This window comes from Capra hircus, chromosome 25 (genome assembly GCF_001704415.2).
Source record: "Capra hircus breed San Clemente chromosome 25, ASM170441v1, whole genome shotgun sequence".
Classification (NCBI taxonomy): domain Eukaryota; kingdom Metazoa; phylum Chordata; class Mammalia; order Artiodactyla; family Bovidae; genus Capra; species Capra hircus.
In genome coordinates this window covers 8,380,971-8,400,093 of record NC_030832.1, presented here as the reverse complement: position 1 = coordinate 8,400,093, position 19,123 = coordinate 8,380,971, and the positions used below count along the sequence as shown (strand labels likewise).

The window sequence follows — 19,123 nt, the reverse complement described above, 5'->3', positions numbered from 1 at the left end:
AGGTTGTCCACTTCTTCTAAGGAAAGGGGAAAGATCCAGATGGAGAAAGGAAGAAAGAAGGGGCAGATAGGAAAGAGGGACAGGGATATATGAGGGGGAGAAGGATGGAAGAAGAGATGGGGAGAGAAGAGGAGGAGGAGAGGACGAGGGGTACAGAAAGGCAGAAGGGGAGAGGAAGGATCAGAGAGAAAGTGTGCTCGGGGGACTAGTCAGGTAATACGCCTCCTGCATCTACAGTGCAGCCTGGCTTGGTCAACTGAGCAGTTACGCACATTGCAGGTAATGCTGAAGGAGCCTGGGAGCCATCCACTGCCCACTCCAGGCTCCATGGTGGAGCCGGGCGCAGGCCCCCGGCTGACTCACTCCTGCCTGGGAGAAGTCTAATCTGTCTCCCGCGGGCCTCCCCTGCCAGCAGCTCTTCGTGACATAGGTCCCGGTGTCCTCAGATGACTCAGCAACACCCTATGTCAACCAGCAGCCTCGGTCCGTTTAAAGAGATAAAAGCCAAAATGAGGATGGGGGGGTTGGTGGGGGGAGGCTCTGAGGAGCTGCTTGCATGGGGAAGAGACAGTTTTCCATGTGTTGAAAGGGAAGTCATTCAAAGCGACCATCATTAGTGTTATTTTTATCGAAGTTTTTAACAACAGGCGGAGAGCCTGGTGGGCTGCCATCTATGGGGTCCCACAGAGTCGGACACAACTGAAGCGACTTAGCAGCAGCAGCAGCAGCAACATTCACAGAGGGGCAACTATGGGTCATAAGATAATCCGTCTTTATATGTATTAATTTCATGCAGTTCTCACAGTTATTAAATGCCATGAATTATGACTATAAGTATCTGCCTACAGATGAGGAAACTGAGTCACAGAAAGTTTGAGTCATGTGTCAAGCTATAGTAAGTGGCTGATCCAACCTGGGCAAGTAGGCTCTAGGGTCTTCATTTGAGCCATTATGCAACATCGTGTCTCCTTTATCTGCTGTTACCCTCCCAGACATCTCATTTGGCAAGCGTTCCCATCTGGGAAGGGGCTACTGACCTATGTGATTTAAAAGCACATAAGTCAGTAGCTGGGCTTCCCAGGTGGCTCAGTGGGTAAAGAAACTGCCTGCGATGCAGGAGACGCAGGTTTGATCCCTGGGTCAGGAAGATCCCCTGGAGGAGGACATGGCAACCCCCCCCCCCCCCCCCCGCAGCATTCTTGCCTGGAGAATTCCACAGACAGAGGAGCCTGGCAGCCCACAGTCCACGGGGTCCCGAAGAGTCTGACATGACTGAGCATGCAAGCACGCACGCAGGTCAGTAGCCAGCCTCTGTTCCTTCCTCTTTCACTGAAGGATAAGTTGCCTGCAGGTGATACTGGACTAAATAACTTGGCAACGCAGCTTGAGGGTGGGAGAGAAAGTAATCTCTGTTTTTTCCATCTTTCCAAGGGGAAGGAGACTTGTCCATGCCCCAGGCCCCAGCACCATGGGAACAAGCTCAGCCTAATTTTTGAGATCATTCAACCCTGGCAGTTTAGGGAAAACTCAGGACCCAAAAGCAAGAGATGAGAAGGAATGAAACAAGGACAGAATGTAATTAAGAGGAGTCAGATGTTTGGCCCCGATACAGGCTTGCCGAGCAGCCTCTCTAGGTTCACAAAGACCGACATGCTTGCTGGAATTGCTTGTTCCCCACAGAGCTCCTCGGAGCTGCATAATCCCCAGCATTTCAGAAAGTTATTGTTCCTTGCTAAACGTATTTTAATCAAATTGAGACTTCAAAGGCGGAAATCACAGTTTAGGCTAAGCAAAGCCACTCTGTAAATCACAAACTCTGTAATCAAGTGAGTAGGGGCTGGGTGCTGTTAACAAAACCCCTCAACTTTTTCACACATTTGCCCATTCATTCAGTCTCCCTGTAGACCTCCATCCAACAAAAAATAACTGAGCAGCTTCTAAACACCAGGTGGTGGGACGTAAAAATGAGGAAAGGTTTTGCCATCTTGCCATCTAAGTTACCTTACTTTGAAAGACACATTGGGCACTTCTGTGTTCATCAGACTCAGTTAGGGAGATGTTGAAAGCTGGCTTTCCTGGGGGCTCAGACAGTAAAGAATCTGCCTGCAATGCGGCAGACCCAGGTTCAGTCCCTGAGTTGGGAAGATCCTCTGGAGGAGGAAATGGCAACCCACTCCAGCAGTCTTGCCTGGAGAATTCCATGGACAGAGGAGCCTGGTGGGCTACAGTCCATGGGATCACAAAGAGTTGGACACGACTGAGCAACTAACACAAAAAGGAGATACTGCATGAGACTGTGAGCAGAAGTAGTGGTTCAGAAAGGAATAAAATAGATATGAAAGTGTCTGTTGCTTCTAAAGATTTCATTTTCATGTATTGACCATAATAACAAAGTTAAAAATAAATCAGGCAAGACTGCAAGACCCACAGTTAGGCAGAAAATGAGTCAGTGTTTCTATTGATTAAATTAAATCTGGAACCAAGTTTGGATGTGATGGTTATCCTGATTCCTTAAATGTGCAGATGCGGTCTCACTGGAACCCACTAGGGACCTGTGGTCAGAAACCATTACTGACAGATGGACTGAATCTAATTTTTCTTATGGCTATCATGAATGCTCCTCACTCCAAGTAGGTGACTTACATGCATCCAAACCTCAGGTATACAGAGTACCAGCTTGAATGATATATATCAAGTTCAGTTCAGTCACTCAGTCATGTCCGAGTCTTAGAAACCCCATAGACTGCAGCACACCAAGCTTTCCTGTCTCACCAACTCCCAGAGCTTGCTCAAACTCATGTCCATTGAGTTGGTTGATGCCATCCAACCATCTCATCCTCTGTCATCCCCTTCTCCTCCTGCCTTCAATCTTTCCCAGCATCAGGGTCTTTCCCAGGGTGTTGGCTCTTTGCATCAGGTGGCCAAAGTATTAGAGCTTCAACTTCAGCATCAGTCCTTCCAGTGAATATTCAGGACTGATTTCCTTTAGGATGGACTGGTTTGATCTCCTTGTGGTCCAAGGGACTCTCAAGAGTCTTCTCCAACACCACAGTTCAAAAGCATCATCCAAAGGGAGTGATGATTAACGACCATTTTGATGCCTCAGCCACTAAGTCACTTTGAGTCTCCTATGATCTAAAAACTAAGTCCAGGGAAAACTACTCATTTGGAAATAAAATATTTTCAAAGGAAGAAATGTGCTGATCCTAAGCGTAGATTAGCAATAAAGGGCTTAACTGCTTCTTCACTGGCCTGTGACCAGATGGTACCATAAAAATTAGACTTGTTTATCTCCCTCCTAATTTTAACTGGAGACATATTTGGAATAACAGCGGAATGGTACTTACTGAAGAAACAGATAAAATCTGTAAATATCCTAGAGAACCATCAATTCTCCCCTTCTGTTAGAGCTCCAAAGGTTTTCATCTGCGTGAGTTCACAGTGAATTTCTCAATAGATCTCTTGAGATCCGGAGTTGCAATCTTTAGTATCAGTCTGACACCAGTATTAGAACAAGGTCAGCGGTGCCAAATTTGTGCCTGACAAGCAGTGAATCGCTCAAACCAGGGAGAGTCAAATGTCGAGAGAGCCATCAGAGGTGAAATAAGACATAATGAATGGTTTGCTGGTAAGTCAAACACTGATGTTGCAGGAACTTAGGTAGGATTTATGGGATGGTTAAACAGTAGCCTCAGATCTTTCTCAGTCTACATTTTTAAAAACATTTTTACTTGGAAAAGGAATATAATATACATATAAAATCACCCCAACCTACATAATCTGATCCTCACCATTATTTTAATTTTTGCATAAAATGTCATAGTCATTATTAAACCATAATTCATTACATGGTTTTCCTAATGTTAAACATTTCTTTTTCTTTTTTCTTTACTAGTGTAGATAATGCTGGAATGAACGTCTTTCTGCGCATTTTTTTCTCTTTTGATTGTTTATTTGTAACAAGCTCTTAGATGTAGAATTTGAAGCATTAATAGCTATAAACATCTCTAACATTCTTAATTCTATAGTCTCATATTAGTGCCCAAAAGGTTTGTTCCCACTGAAAAGTGGTTCCAGTTAAGAATCAATGGGTCAATTTTATGATTATCTAGTAACACTGAGTGTTATCATTTATTTTGATATTTTAGAAGGTGTAATGTTGCCTTAATTTGAATTCCTTCAAATACTGGTAAAAATGGAAAAAAAAAAGTGAGCTGTCTTTTCATCTTTTGAGAATATCTATTTTTACATACAAATTTTAATGGACATTTTGTATATCCTAATCATTTACTATAATATTAGTGGTACCATCTCACACAAAAAGCCATAACTTTAGCAGCTAGAGGTCCAATTAAGAACAAAGGCTTTGGGTTCAAGTATAACTGATCTTTACCAGCTCTGTGACCTTGGGAAATTCACTTACCCTTTTTAAGTGTCAGTTTCCTCTTCTTTCAATTGGGGATTGTAATAGCACCAACCTTACCAAGTTAGATAGTATAATTGGTGTATATCCATCAAGCAATAGGTACCCAATAAGTATCATAGATGATAACAGTGGTCAAATTGGGCTTTATTCTTGTTCATATTTATATATATAAATATTTTAATCATTTTATTTTTTTTTTGATTGCTTAAATCAGGATCCTGCAAATTGTGGCCCACATTGGCCCATTGTCTGTCTTTGTAAATAAAGTTTTATTGGAATACATCCCACCCATTCACGCACTGAGTGTTTTCACAGCTGCAAGGGCAGAGGTGAGTCGTTCTGACGGAGACCATATGGCTCATAAAGCTGAAAATATTTACTAATTAGCCCTTTACAGGAACAGGTTGTTGACCTCTGGCTTAAATTATAAAAGGAAAGCATGTTCTTATAGAACAATTCCAGCAATATGGAAGAATTTAACATAGCTCGTGCCCCTTCATCTTTTAAGATATTTTTCTTCGTAAAAAAAACAAGTTCATATTTCTTTATAAATGAATTTTTTTTCCTCTTTAAAAAATCTGCTTCCTTTCACTTTCTTGTTATTCCCTCTCTTGACCCCCAAAGTGGAAAAATGCCTTAGATCTCTCCTATGCCACTCTTTTCTTTTCCTTCTGTGGACTGTACTATAAAGTCAACCCTGGTATCTGTGAGGAATTCCTTCCAGGATCCCCACTGGATACCCAAATCCACAGATGCTCAAATCCCTTATATAAAATGGGATAGTATTTGCATATAAACTATGCATATTCTCCCATAGACTTTAAATCATCTCTAGGTTACTTTTAATACCTAATACAACGTAAATGCTATGTTAATAGTTGTAAATACAATGTAAATGCTATGTAAATAGTTGCGGGTACACTCCACATCCAAGGTTTTCTTTTTGGAACTTTTTGGAATTTTTTTCTGAAAAAATTTTCCATCTGTGGTTGGTTGAATCCAGAAATATGGAACCCACAAATACAGAAGGCGGACTGTACCTTCACTGTATTGCTGCATCTCAGTGCCCCTTTATGTTTATTTATATGGCTGTTCTGGATTGCGATCTCGAACATGACCAGCGCCCCCAGAAAGCTCCCCCATGGCCTCTTCCTGCCAATGTCTCCCCCAGAGGTAACCACCATTCTGCCCCCCATGATCATGGGTAGGTTCTGCCTTCTTTTGAACTTCAAATAGATTGTGCAGTCATGCAACGTATATTCATTTGTGTCTTTTGTGACATGGATCCATTTTACCCCCTGTACTAATAGATTCCTGTTTTTTCATTGAAAAAGTGAAAGTGTTAGTCACTCAGTCATGTCTAATTCTTTGAGACCCCATGGACTGTAGCCCACCAGGCTCCACTGTCCATGGAATTCTCCTGGCAAGAATACTGTAATGGGTAGCCATTCCCTTCTTCAGGGGATCTTCCCGACCCAAGGATCAAACCTGGGTCTCCTTCATTGGGGCAGATTCTTTCACCCGCGCCACCAGGGAAACCTGTTTTTTCATTATTGCATGGTATTCCATTGTACAGATTTACTAAAATTTATACACTTGCTATTGATGGACATTTGCGTTCTCATTTTTTGTCTGCTTTGAACACACTTGCACATATTTTTGGTGCATGTCAGCACTTAATTGTTGAGGAATAACCCAGGAATAAGATTGCTTGACCATAGGCTGTACATATACTCCAGCCAATATTTCCAAAGTTTTCAGAGAAACAGTACAACCAGGTTACATTCTCACCAGCAGTGCATGCAGCTCCTCGAATTTCGTTTTTATTGTTCCCTAATTTTCCTAATTTAAATTTTGGTTTATATTGGTGTATAAGAGATGTGGGTTCGATCCCTGAATGGGGAAGATCCCCTGGAGGAGGGCATGGCAGTATTCTTGCCTGGAGAATCCTATGGACAGAGGAGCCTGGCTTGCTAGAGTCCACAGCGTCGGTCACATAGGGTCGCAGAGTCAGATGCGACTGCAGTGACTTAACACACACACATGCATAGTTGATTTACAATGTTGTGTTGGTTTCAGGTGTATCACAAAGTGGCTCAGTTATACATGTACGTATACTGATTCTTTTTCAGATTCTTTCCCATATAGGTTATTATAGAATGTTGAGTAGGTCCTTGTTGAGTATCTATTTTACATTTAGTTATGTGTCTGTGTTAATCCCAGCCTCCTAGTTTATCCTGCCCGCGTCCCCTGCACGCTCTCTCACTGTCTTTCCATACGAGAGGTGAATCGGGCCTGCGTAACTGAACTCTCAGTACGTTCCTCAAGGGCTGTGTGGTTGGAGTCTGTTGAATGATCACAGCCAACAGTGGAGAGACCCAGAGTCCTTTCCCAGCTTCTTTTTCCTAGCCCCAGTTGCATTGTTAGCAGAATGGGGAGAGAGGACCCTCACGTCTGCCCCTCTTGCTCCCAGGTTGGAATCTGAACCTGACTACTCCTCACCCCACACACTTTCCCAGGCATGCCCGGCCATGGGCCCACCCCCATCTGGCACTTCAGGCTTGGGATGCAGCCGAGGAAGCCAGAGGAGTGCTAAGACCCTAACAGGGAGAGGAGGCTGCCATTAACGCGGGTGGGCATGGCCCAGCCCCTGCATTACACCCTCGCCACTCTCCAAAGAAAGAGAAGCCGTGTCTTCTCCTTCTTTAGTTGTGAATAGCTCTGTCTGCAGGCACAGAGTCCTTCCTCTAAAGGTCCCATTTCTCCCCTTCTTGTCTTCTCTTTCCTCTTTCTTCCCTCTCTGCTCCCCCATTTTCTCTCCTCTTTTCTTTCCTTTTCACTCTCTTCTCTTTCTCCTTCTCTTTCTCCTTCAACCCACAACTGAGTCTTGAGTGCCTCCCCCTACCAAGCTCTCTGCAGTGTCCTGAATGCTGGGAAATGCAGGTAAAATGGACAATGGGGATGATCCCTTTGCTTCAGGGATCAGGATTTTATAGGCTCAGATAGCTCATTGACAACACTTCGATAAAACAGGGAATGATGTCATATTACTTGCCGAAAGAGAGAAGATATTTCTTGGCATGGGTTGTGGGCTTATTGCTATCTTTTTTTTTTCCTTGCATTTGTAGACTTTTAAAACACAAGGATCTCTCTGTGATATTCAAAAGTTCTCACACACTTACACAGTGAGTCACAGTGTTTTGAGAACTATTGATTGAGAAAATGCGCAGTGTCAAAAAGATCCTGTGAATCCATTTAAGCCTACAAATGCATACTCCTTTTAATTCATAAAAACTTGACCATCTATTTGTGTGTGTGGCAAACTGGTGAAGCTGACTCTAGAAGAGCTTGGTATACATAGGAGTTCCTGGACTTCTTGCAATTTTTCTGCTGTCTTACACCACAGATTTATATCTCACCAACTCCACTGGCTAATGGAAAATTGTGACCATCTATACTGTTTGACACTTGATAGAGCTGCCCAGTCCTCTCTTCTTTTTCCTTTTTTGTCTTTGAAGACACAGGTTTGGCACCTGTGCACATAAAATTCCCCAGCTTCCAACTTGCACACTTGATCAGGTGGCCTATGAAATCCCAGCCAGATGGCGACAGGCAGCCATGAATTCTGCTAAAACTCGAGCTCCATCCGCAGAGCAGGGACCTCAGTTGGAAGGTGGTAGCGAAACATTTATGCCAAAGACAGCCCGTCTCTGTCTCTAACTGGGTACATTTAAGCCTAGCCCTAGTTTTATTTTGGTTTTGTGACTTCTCAGCATTATACAGAAATGGAATATTCTGACATTTAAATAAGGGAGATTTATCTTCCAAATTCAGTCTATTTGCGTTCAGAATCTTGTACTATTCCTCTCCTCCCCACAATGGTACTTTTTTTTCCTCTCCAGCAAAATTGTTCAGTTTGGAGATCATGGGTATGGAAGTCCTAGGCTCTGGAATGCCATTATTTCCAGATCCAAGGTCATCTAAATTTCGATCAGATGAGTGTGGAGTCATAAAGCCAAGGCCCCAGGGTCAGTGATCAGATGGTCTAGCTGCTCTCACTCTGTTCCAAAGCCACAGACTACCTCCCAGCTTGGACCAGCAGCTTCCTTCAAGGGCAACTGGTGAGGAGAGTACTTGGTCTCAACACTGCAGCAACCTCCCCCCGCCCCCACCCACCCAAGCCTTCTTCATCCCCTGAACCACAGTTCAGAGCTCATAGAGGCCGAATCCATTCTCGTTGAGGACATGAGCCTGCCGATGAGAATGCCCTAGATTTTCTACAAAGAAAGATGTTCTTTTGCCATTTCCAATTCCATTTGGGCTTCTGAGAAAGCCAAAGTGCCTGGTCCCTGGGCAAGACATGAAACAAGATGGAAATGGGGTCAATTCCCCTCTCGGTGTTCACAGCAAACCCTCACTGGACCGACAGCAGCATCACCCCTGACATCTTTAAGGTGTGGATGGAGGCTGTTTCTCTGCAGGGGACCACTGGACACCATCACTGTGATCTTTGATTGAAAATGACTTGCCCCAAGAGTCAGCCTTGATTTCTGGGTTTCAGAAACTATTCCTGAGCCCTCTGCCTAAGATTCCTTCCTCTCCCTGGGTCCAGCTGATCCTTAGATCAGAAGAGCACAAGCTGCTGTAGGAGAGGAGCCTTGTGTCATCTACAGTGAACAGTTTCGTGAACCACCTACTATGTGCCAAGCCCTGTGCCAGGGACTAGAGACACAGGAAGAATAAGACAAGATCTCCACCCTGAATAAACTCACCTTCCAATGGGGAGAACTTAGAAGCAAGTGGCAGTTATATCCCAGTGGCAGTTCTCTATTGACGAGATATCCAGGATGTCACGGAAAGAGAAACCATAGTCTCATATGCATATCCCTGTGCATTCAGGGTAGGCTTCCTGAAGGTGGAGACCTCTGAGCTGGATCCCTAAGACAGGCACTGCCACGTGTTCAGCATGATACCGTGCAGCTTGTAGATCCGAAGCACATTGTTGGGGTGGTGGTGATACCGAAGACAGTTTACAATGGATCCTCATCAGGAGTTTCTTGCAGGTGGGCATCTCCTGGGAGATGCATAGCCTGGGAGCAGGAGAGCTTAGTCCGCATGGACTGCCTGCCCCTGAAACCAGGGCAGGCCTCTAACAGTGTCATATCCCTGGGATAGAATTTCCTGGTGACCTTCCCATAGTGCATGCGATAGCGCTATTGTCTGCATTGGCTCAGATGGTAAAGAATCCTCCTGCAGTGTGGGAGACCTGGGTTCGATCCCTGAGTTGGGAAGATCCCCTGGAGAAGGGCATGGCAACCCACTCCAGTATTCATGCCTGGAGAATCCCCATGGACTGAGAAGCCTGGCAGGCTACAATCCATGGGGTTGCAAATAGCTGGACACGACTCAGCGAGCACAGCACAACACACATCTGTAACAGCCAATCTTATATGTGGTTTCTGATCATATATGTGGTTTCTGACCCATGTTGCAAAAACATAGGCAGTAAGTGAAGAATCTTGGGTCCACCAAGTGTACAGCTGGTCTCATCCAGTGACCCCACTGTTCCCAGGACAGCCCAAACTCCTTATCCATCTGGCTGCTGCTTTCAACTGCCTCCTTTGATGGCTTATTTCTCCTTGCCAATTTTGAACTGTTCTCTGATTTCAAAACATGCCATGTTTCTCACTGCCTCCAGCCCTATGCAAATTCAATCATCTCATTTTGCCATAATTACTGGTTTACATGACTGTCTCTCCCACAGGACTCAGAGCCGGTAGAGGCCAAAGACTGTGTGTTATTCGTCTCTGTGAGAATACAGAGATACCGACCTCACGCTAAGTGCTTTAGAAACGTCCTTTTTTCCAGCGGCTGAACGAGTGAGTGAATGAATGAGTGAGGTAGTAAGACACGACCCGGTGAGGTCCTCAGAGGCCCCCAAAGCATTCGCTTCCTTGACTGGAAATGAAACAGAACATCAGACCCAAAACTAAAAGCACACGCTGTTTCTTTCTGCACCATCACTGCCTAGGGTCAGGTGCTTTGGCCAGAAACCAAGGGGAAAAAAAATATGTAGATGTGTGCCTGCAAGGGTGTATGTGTGGGCTGATTTCAGAAGATGTACTTCAGCGAATTCTCAGGCCCTAGACAGAACCTAAAGGGTATAGGTTCAAAATGGACTTTTTTACAACCGACCTCAGGGGAGAAATGCTGAGGCTGCCTGAAGACGAGTCACATTGCCTGCTGTGAAATCCTTTCCCGAAGCAATCCCCTTAGCACTCAGACAGCTTCGCAGGATAGAATGAAATCTAATCTGAAAGGCAACTGCAGTCCCTCTGGAAGCTCAGAGAATGAGTCTGAGGACAGAGAAGGAACTGATTTCTCTGACGCTGGACACAGCACGTTCTTACTGGAGGGCTTAGCCTTCCCTCTGGACATGTATCTGGGAATCATGCTGTTGTGGTGGTTGTTCAGTTGCTCAGCCGTGTCCAACTCTTTGTGCCCCCATGGACTGCAGCACGCCAGGCTTCCCTGTCCTTCACTATCTCCTGGAGTTTGCTCAAACTCATGTCCATTGACTAGGTGATGCCATCCAACCATCTCATCCTCTGTCGTCCCCTTCTCCTGCCTTCAATCTTTCCCAGTATCAGGGTCTTTTTCAATGAGTTGGCTCTTCACATCAGATGGCCAAATTATTGGAGCTTTAGCATCGATCCTTCCAGTGAATATTCTGAGTTGATTTCCTTTAGGATTGACTAGTGTGATCTCCTTGCAGCCCAAGTGCCTCTCAAGAGTCTTGGAATCATAGACTCGAGGATTGGAAGGGCCCAGGGAGTGTTATGTGATCTACCCCGCCCACCAGCTCCCTGGCTCCAGGCAGGAAATAACAGTGTCTCCAACCGTGTGTTGATGTTGTTGTTCAGCTGCTCAGTCACGTCCTACTGTTTGCGACCCCATGAACTGCACCACGCCTGGCCTCCCTGTCCCTCCCTATCTCCCATAGTTTGCTCAGATTTACGTCCATTGAGTCAGTGATGCTAACCATCACATCCTCTGCTGTCCCTTTTGCCTTCAGTCTTTCCCAGCATCGGGTTATAGGTACTGAGTAATCAAGGTGTACCAGGCACCGCGTGCATGCATCCTCACTTAATTCCAGTAGAACTCCTACAGGTAAACACTGTTGTGCTGATTTGGTAGGTGCCAGAACGGCATCTCAGAGAGACTAAGCAAGTCCCTTAACCTCTTTGTGCTTCATCTGTAAAATGGGTGTGATCCTGGCCCCAGCCTCATTACATGGCTATGCGGCTACCTGGGTTAATTTGTGAAAACCTTAGTATATGCCCTGAAACAGAACAGACTTTATGTAACTTTGTTAACTGAAAGACTAGAAAAATAGATCAGTGAATGGATGAGTGGATGCATAGATAAGCAGAGTACCAGACCCAAGATCAACTGGGTAGTAAGTGTTGAAGACGAATTGATCATAGGCAGTCTGACCCTTGTTCTACCTCCTGTAACTGTTTAGACCTTACAGGGTGATTCAACACATTCCCTAAACACTTCAGGGAAGGGCGATCCCTTTTGTAGCTTATCCTAGGTTATTTTCTACCTGAAGCATTCTTTCTTGTAATTTGCTGGATGGTGTCTACTTGAATTTTCATCTAATTCTCTTTTGCAAATCTGAAACCCCTGGCTTCAACTTTGTGAGGGGATGGATAATGGGAGAAGTCCTGTGTTTGTGTGTGAGGCCTCACTGTCTACATCCTTTCTGTCCCTTTCGTCTGACCGGCCCTGTACACTTCACATAGCCTCTTGCAACAGCATCATCTAAGAAGAAGATGGAAGAGGGTCTCAGATGCTACACAATGCAGCTCAGTTCTCACGTGGTCCCTTTTAGATTTTGCATCTTTATGGCTCCTGCCTTTTGAAGCCACATCTCTCTGCCTTTTAACTAGCAACTGTGGGAGAAAGCTGAACGAAAGGGAGAGGAAAGAAAGAGGGAAAGGGAGGAAGGAAGGGAAGAGGAAAGAAAGAAAGAAGGAGGAAGAGGAAGGGAAAAGGCTGTGACGTCCTGCTCTGTGATCAGGACATCACAGCCTTCCTTAGGGTGGCACAGAACTCAGAGACCAGCAGAGGATGCACACGGCTGGCAGTGCCATCTTCCCCGAAGACAGATTCAGCAAGAACATTGAAACAGGCATGACCTCCATGCCTGCAGGGGCATTTTCAAGTGCATGTGAGCCTCCTGTCATTGGATGTAGAAACAGAGTCGGAAAGAGAGGGCTTTCCATGTCATGGAGTTGGGAGCTGTGCCGTCGGTGGGGAGGGGATTTCAAGTGTTGCCCTGGCTGCAAACCCAAAGCTCTGCAACCTCCCTCTGCCACCAGGAGCTGTTAGTTTTTGTCTTCCAGCAAGAATAAGTCTGCTTTAGAAAAGGCGTTTAATTGCCCCATTGACCAGCTCCACGTCCTAAGATCCCACTGACAAAGATTGTGGCCTCTTTGTAATGGGCTGAACTGACACGGACTGAGCAACACAGGCTGCTTCCTGGTAGGGGAAAGAAAATGACATTTGGGCTTTTCCCTAAGCAGAGGATGTACTCTCCAGCCTTTTACTCTCAAGCCCACTCCCTTTTGCTTTGTATTTCCTCTCTTTAAGTAAGTGTTCATTGCTTAGTCATGTCCGACTCTTCCTCTCTTTCTGTGGCAGGAAAGCTCACCCAATAGATGTGACCATATTTTTTTTCTTGCAATGCTGCCCAATTTAAGCCTGGAGATGGAAAGAGACAGAAAATATGGATGCAATGCTTACTACCTGCTCCAGGCCTGAGAAATAATCAAAATCGTAAAACGTGGTTCCTAATCTCCCTCAAGGAGATGACAATATTTGAGTAAATTAAAAAAGAATTTAGAAAGTATTTGAACTACAGTTCAGCGCACAAGTAGAAAAGGCCACGAGGCAGGAAATGAATGGCTGGAGAATGACTGGAACAAGGTGTAACTGGTGTTGAGAAATGTGTGTTTGCCCCCCTTTCGGGAGGTGGGTCTGGTTTACCAAGTTGACCTATTTCAAAGAGAGGTGTTTGAGCAAAAGGCAGAGGGAAAATCTTTATATTTACATCCTGAAAGGAATCAAAATGATATTCCTTCGACTGAGACTGACCCTGTTACAGACATTCTGTCTCTCCTTGTGTGCGGGCTACGTCCTTTCAGTTGTGTCCGACTCTTTGCGACCCAATGGACTGTAGCCTGCCAGGCTCCTCTGTCCATGGAGTTCTCCAGGAAGAATACTGGAGTGGGTTGCCATGCCCTCCTCCAGGGGATCCTCCTGGCCCAGGGATCGAACCCGCATCTCTCATGTTTACTGCACTGGCAGGTGGGTTCTTTACCAAGAGTCCCACCTGGGAAGCCCTGTCTCTCTCTGAAAGTGAAAAGTAAGTGAAAGTGAAAGTCACTCAGTCATGTCTGACTCTTTGCGGCCCCATGGACTATACAGTCCATGGAATTCTCCAGGCCAGAATACTTGAGTGGGTAGCCTTTCCCTTCTCCAGGGGACCTTCCCAACCCAGGAATCAAACCCAGGTCTCCTACATTGCAGGTGGATTCTTTACCAGCTGAGCCACCAGGGAAGCCCAAGAATACTGGAGTGGGCAGCCTATCCCTGCTCCAGCAGATCTTCTGACCCAGGAATCAAACTGGGCAAACTGGGCTCTCCTGCACTGCAGGCAGATTCTTAGTTCTTCCCTGAGCTATCAGGGAAGCCTTGGGACAATACCAAAGGGAAGATATGCTGGGAATTTGACAAAATATAATGAAAAGACCCATTTCTGAGTCCTCACAAACTCCAGTGGGAGGGAGAAAGTCAACAACAGAGTATTTTTGGAAGGATGGCATTGGTGTTTTGGGGAGAGGAGGAAGCCACCAGGTAAATCTTGAAGTATACAGCAGGCAATGAATTTGGTCAAGTCAATGGTGGTGCTGGGTGAACGGGGAGGTCATATCGCTGACTGTCCCATGACATTTGTGAGCGCAGTACTGGAGACTGTTAGAGAGAAAGAGTTGAGTTAGAGAGAAAGAGTTTTTTTCCCATAAACATGTATGCTTTTAAAAAATCATGATTACAAAATTTATGGGGCTTCCCTGATGGCTCAGACAACAAAGAATCTGCCTGCAATGCTGGAGACACAGGTTACGACCCTGGGTCGGGAAGATTCCCCTTGAGAAGGACCCACTCCAGTATTCCTGGAGAATTCCGTGGACAGAGGAGCCCGGTGGGCTACAGTCCATGGGGCAGACACGACTGAGCGACTAACACTTTCACTTTCACAAAAGTTATACATGCATAGATGGTAGTGGTACAATGGAAACTTAACTGATGTGGGACCCCTTCGTGCTACAAACTGCATAAAAATGCAGCATTATAGGCATGTACACACGTACACATATGCAAGCCCACAATGCACAGCAAAGGCCAAAAGGAAGAGAAATCCTTTGGTGCCAGAAACAGAGGGGAATGGGAATCCTCATGGTATGCTTCAGCTGCGGTGCTGACAGGGAGACAGGCAAGAGGGGTGGGACCTGGGGCTTTAACATCCACAGGGAGGCCCTGAACTGTGCAAGGAGATGATACCACGGCTTCAATCTGAGACTGTCAAGGAGTCTGTGAAAAGGAGACTGGAAAAAACAGTCCATCATAGCAAAGGAAGTACAAGGAGCTTAACATGTTTGAAGCTGAGAGATTAAAACTCAAATTAGTATGGAGGTTTAAATGTATGTTAAATGGTGGAGTAAAATGGTCGGATTTCTTTCACACAAAGATGCAGAGAGCAAACGTATGGACGCCAAGTGGGGAAAGGGGAGGGTGGATGAATTAGGAGATCGGGATTGACATGTATATACTATTGATACTATGTACTGTTGGTGTTCAGTTGCTAATAGTGTCCAACTCTTTGCAACGCCATGACTGTAACACTCCAGGCTTCCTTGTCCTTCACTATCTCCTGGAGTTTGCTCAAACTCATGTCCATTGAGTCAGTGATGCCATCCAACCAACTCATCTTCTATCGTCTGCTTCTCCTCCTGCCCTCAATGTTTCCCAGCCTCAGGAAAATAGATAACTAATGAGAGCCTACTGTCTAGCTTAGGGAACTCTCCTCAATGCCCTGTGATGACCTAAATGGGAAGAAAATCTAAGGAAGAGGGGATATATGTATACCTGCAGCTGACTCACATTGCTGTGCAGCAGAAACAACACAGCTTTGTAAAGCAACTATACTCCAATAAAAGTTAAAAACTGGTACATCGAGAGCCCCTGGAACCATGGCCAGAGCAAACCCAGAGCCCCTCCATAAGGCCTTGTCTGTAACCCAGTTTGCTTGGGAGCCCCAGGGGGTTTAGGGAGAGAACAGCTTTGCTGAAGATGCGCTCATAATCAAAAGTTACAAATGCCACAAGGAAGTAATCTACCATGAGAGTCAGCACGCATGGCAAACAGAACAGAACCCTGAGGATTCAGATGGCTGGTGGGGGGCGGGGGGCGGGGGGGCGGGTGGAGCGGGGTATGAGGCTGAGAATAATCTCAAAGACGATAGGTTTGAAATTCCAAACTGTATAAAAGTTTTCAAAGTCAACTGAAGTAGGGCGTTAGGACAAAATGAGCAGGCAGAATTTTAAAAGAACTAAATGAATGTCACAATTAAAATAGATTAAAAATTAAAACATAAAGTCAAATATTACCAATGAAGGAATAAATGAACTGGAAAATAGATCTGTGGGAATCAGATAAATGCAAGACAGAACAGTGAAGGAATGAAAGACATGAAAACAAAGTTAATAACCAAGAGGACAGAGTGAGAACGTCTAGAATATTTTTAAACAGAATTTAGAAGTAGCTTATTAGGATTGTTTTAAGGAGCTGTGTGGCATGTAGGGTCTTAGTTCCCTGCCCAGGGATTGAACCCATGCCCCCTGCATTGGGAGTGTGGAGTCCCAAACACAGGATCACCAGGAAGTCCCTGTCTAGAGTATTTTAAACAAAATTTTCTGAGGATAAGGTTATCATGTTAAGGATTTGCAAAGGACTTGCAAATTAAAACAATGTGATGCACACCTTATTGGAATGGTCAAAATCCAAAACAAAATCAGTGCTGGTGAGGATGTATTATATGAACAGGAGCTTCACTCATTGCTGATGGGAGTGTGAAATGGTACAGTCATTTTGAAAGACTGGCAGATTCCAAGAAGGCTAGATATAGTCTTACAATATAGTCACTGATAATGCCCTTAGGTATTTACCCAAATGAGTTGAAAACTTATATCCTCATAGAAACTTAAACATGAATGTTTGTGTTTCTTTCATAAATGTCCAGACTTGGAAACAACCAAGATATCCTTCAGCGCATGCACGCATGCTCAGTTGCTTCAGTCGTGCCCGACTCTCTGCAACCCCATGCACTGTAGCCCACCAGGCTCCTCTGTTCATGAGATTTTCCAGGCAAGAATACTAGAGTGGGTTGCCATTCCCTTCTCCAGGGGACCTTCCTCACCCAGGGACTGAACCGGCATCTCCTGGGTCTCCCGCATTGCAGGTGGATTCTTCAACCACTGAGCCAGCTGGGAAGCCCCATATCCTTCAGTAGTTGAATGCATAAACAAACTATATGTCCATGCAGTAGAATACAGCTTAGAGATAAAAAGAAGAGGTCTATAAACCCAGGGAAAGATATGGAGGAACTTTCGATGCATCTTGTTAAGAGAAAGAAGCATGTCTGAAAAGGTTGCACTGTGTATGGTTCCAACTATACGATGTTCTGGAAAAGGCGAAACTATAGAAAGAGAAGATCAGTGGTTGCCAGGGGGTGGAATGAGGGGTGACGGAGGATGAACAGCTGGATCACAGAGGATGTTTAAGGCAGTGAAACTGTTCTGTATGATACTGTCTTGGTGGATACATGATGTTAAGCGTTGGCAAAACCCAGAGAATTGTACAGCACAAAGATTGAACCCTTATATAAACTATGTGAAGTGAAGTGAAAGTCACCCGGTAGTGTCTGACTCTTTGTGACCCCATGGGATAGTCCATGGAGTTCTCCAGGCCAGAATACTGGAGCGGGTAGCCGTTCCCTTCTCCTGGGGATCGTCCCAACCCAGGGATCGAACCCAGGTCTCCCACATTGCAGGCGGATTCTTTACCAGCTGAGCACTGGGGGAGCCCAGGAATAGTGAAGTGGGTAGCCGTTCCCTTCTCCTGGGGATCGTCCCAACCCAGGAATTGAACCAGGTCTCTTGAATTGCAGGCAGATTCTTTACCAGCTGCTGAGCTACCAGGGTAGTCAATATAAACTATGGACTGTAGTTCATGATAATGCATTTAGCTCATAAGTCATAAAAATATATCACATCAATGCCAGATGTTAATAGGGGAAACCAAGAGGAATGGGAAGAGAGACTGTATGGGGATTCCACTTTCTGCTCAGTTTTTCTCTAAATTTAAAATTAAAAATAAAGTCTGTTAATTTTTTAAAAGATGGGGAAAGTTAATAGTCAAAGCAATGATGGGTGAAATTCTTCCCAAATTAAAGTTATGAGTCATCAGATTGAAGAATCACAGAATCACAGGCAAAGCAGAACAATTGAAACATACCCACACCTGGATTCCACACAGAGAGAATGAAATTCTCAAAGCGATTAGAGAGGAAATCTAGATTGCACAGAAAGTAATTATAAATACATGATGAGCTGACCTCTCAACAATTACAATCTCGGTCAGAAGGACACTTTATAACGTCTCCAAAAGGTCTAAGAAAAATAAGTGGCACCTTCGGTCTCTATGTTCAGGCAAGTGTTTCAGGAGTGAGAAGAAACAGAAAGCAATATACACGCATTTCATAAAACTTAAAGAGAGCGGTGTAAAGGCAATAATTATGATTAATCTCTTCAAAGAAAATCAGACATTTTGAGCATTTCTTTTTCTCTGCAAGTGTTTTTTTTACTGAAGTATAGTTGACTTACAATGTTATATTAAAATGCGCAAATAGCGATTCAATGTTTTTATAGATTATACTCCACTTAAAGTTATTACAAAATAATGGCAACGTTCCCCTGTGCTGTACAATATATCCTTGTTGTGGACCTATTTTATACACAGTCATGTGTATTTCTTAATCCTATACTTGTATCTTTTATATCTTAGAGATCACATGTATATACAATATTAGTCGTACACTTCACTTAACATTCTAGGCATCTTTTTCGATTTTCACTGCTTTTGAAGGATAACTTTTAAAGGCCTGAATCATAGTCTAAGCACCATGGTTTAGTGAATTGCTAGACAGTTAGTATAATTACTAGACATTTAGACCAGAGAATTTCCTCCTAAATGGCAACTGGATAAAATACACATAAAAGAGAGACAAAATAATGCTTTTTTTTTTTTTCCCCATTGAAAACCCCACCTGCTTCTTTAGTTGCCTGCCTGGGGAAGTATTTAGTTTGCAAGGGGCCATTTAGAAGCGATTGAGTTGTTTCTTTGCAAGGAACACTCTGTGCCCTAAGTGCATTGCTTGAGGTGACTTTTTGGAATAATCTTTGATGCTCTAAACAAAGAAATGACTAGTGTATACTTCCTGTACAAACGTGTACCAGGCTCTGTGCTGGGTGCTTCCTGGACAACAACCCTTGCAGGCTACTATTTAGGAGT

At 44.5% G+C, this 19,123-nt stretch overlaps 1 protein-coding gene across 1 annotated transcript in view; it reads left to right on the top strand.

The window, feature by feature from the left end:
* Window positions 1-19,123, top strand: part of GRIN2A (glutamate ionotropic receptor NMDA type subunit 2A) — a 445,041-nt gene that overhangs the window by 407,731 nt on the left and 18,187 nt on the right. The window lies entirely within an intron of this gene.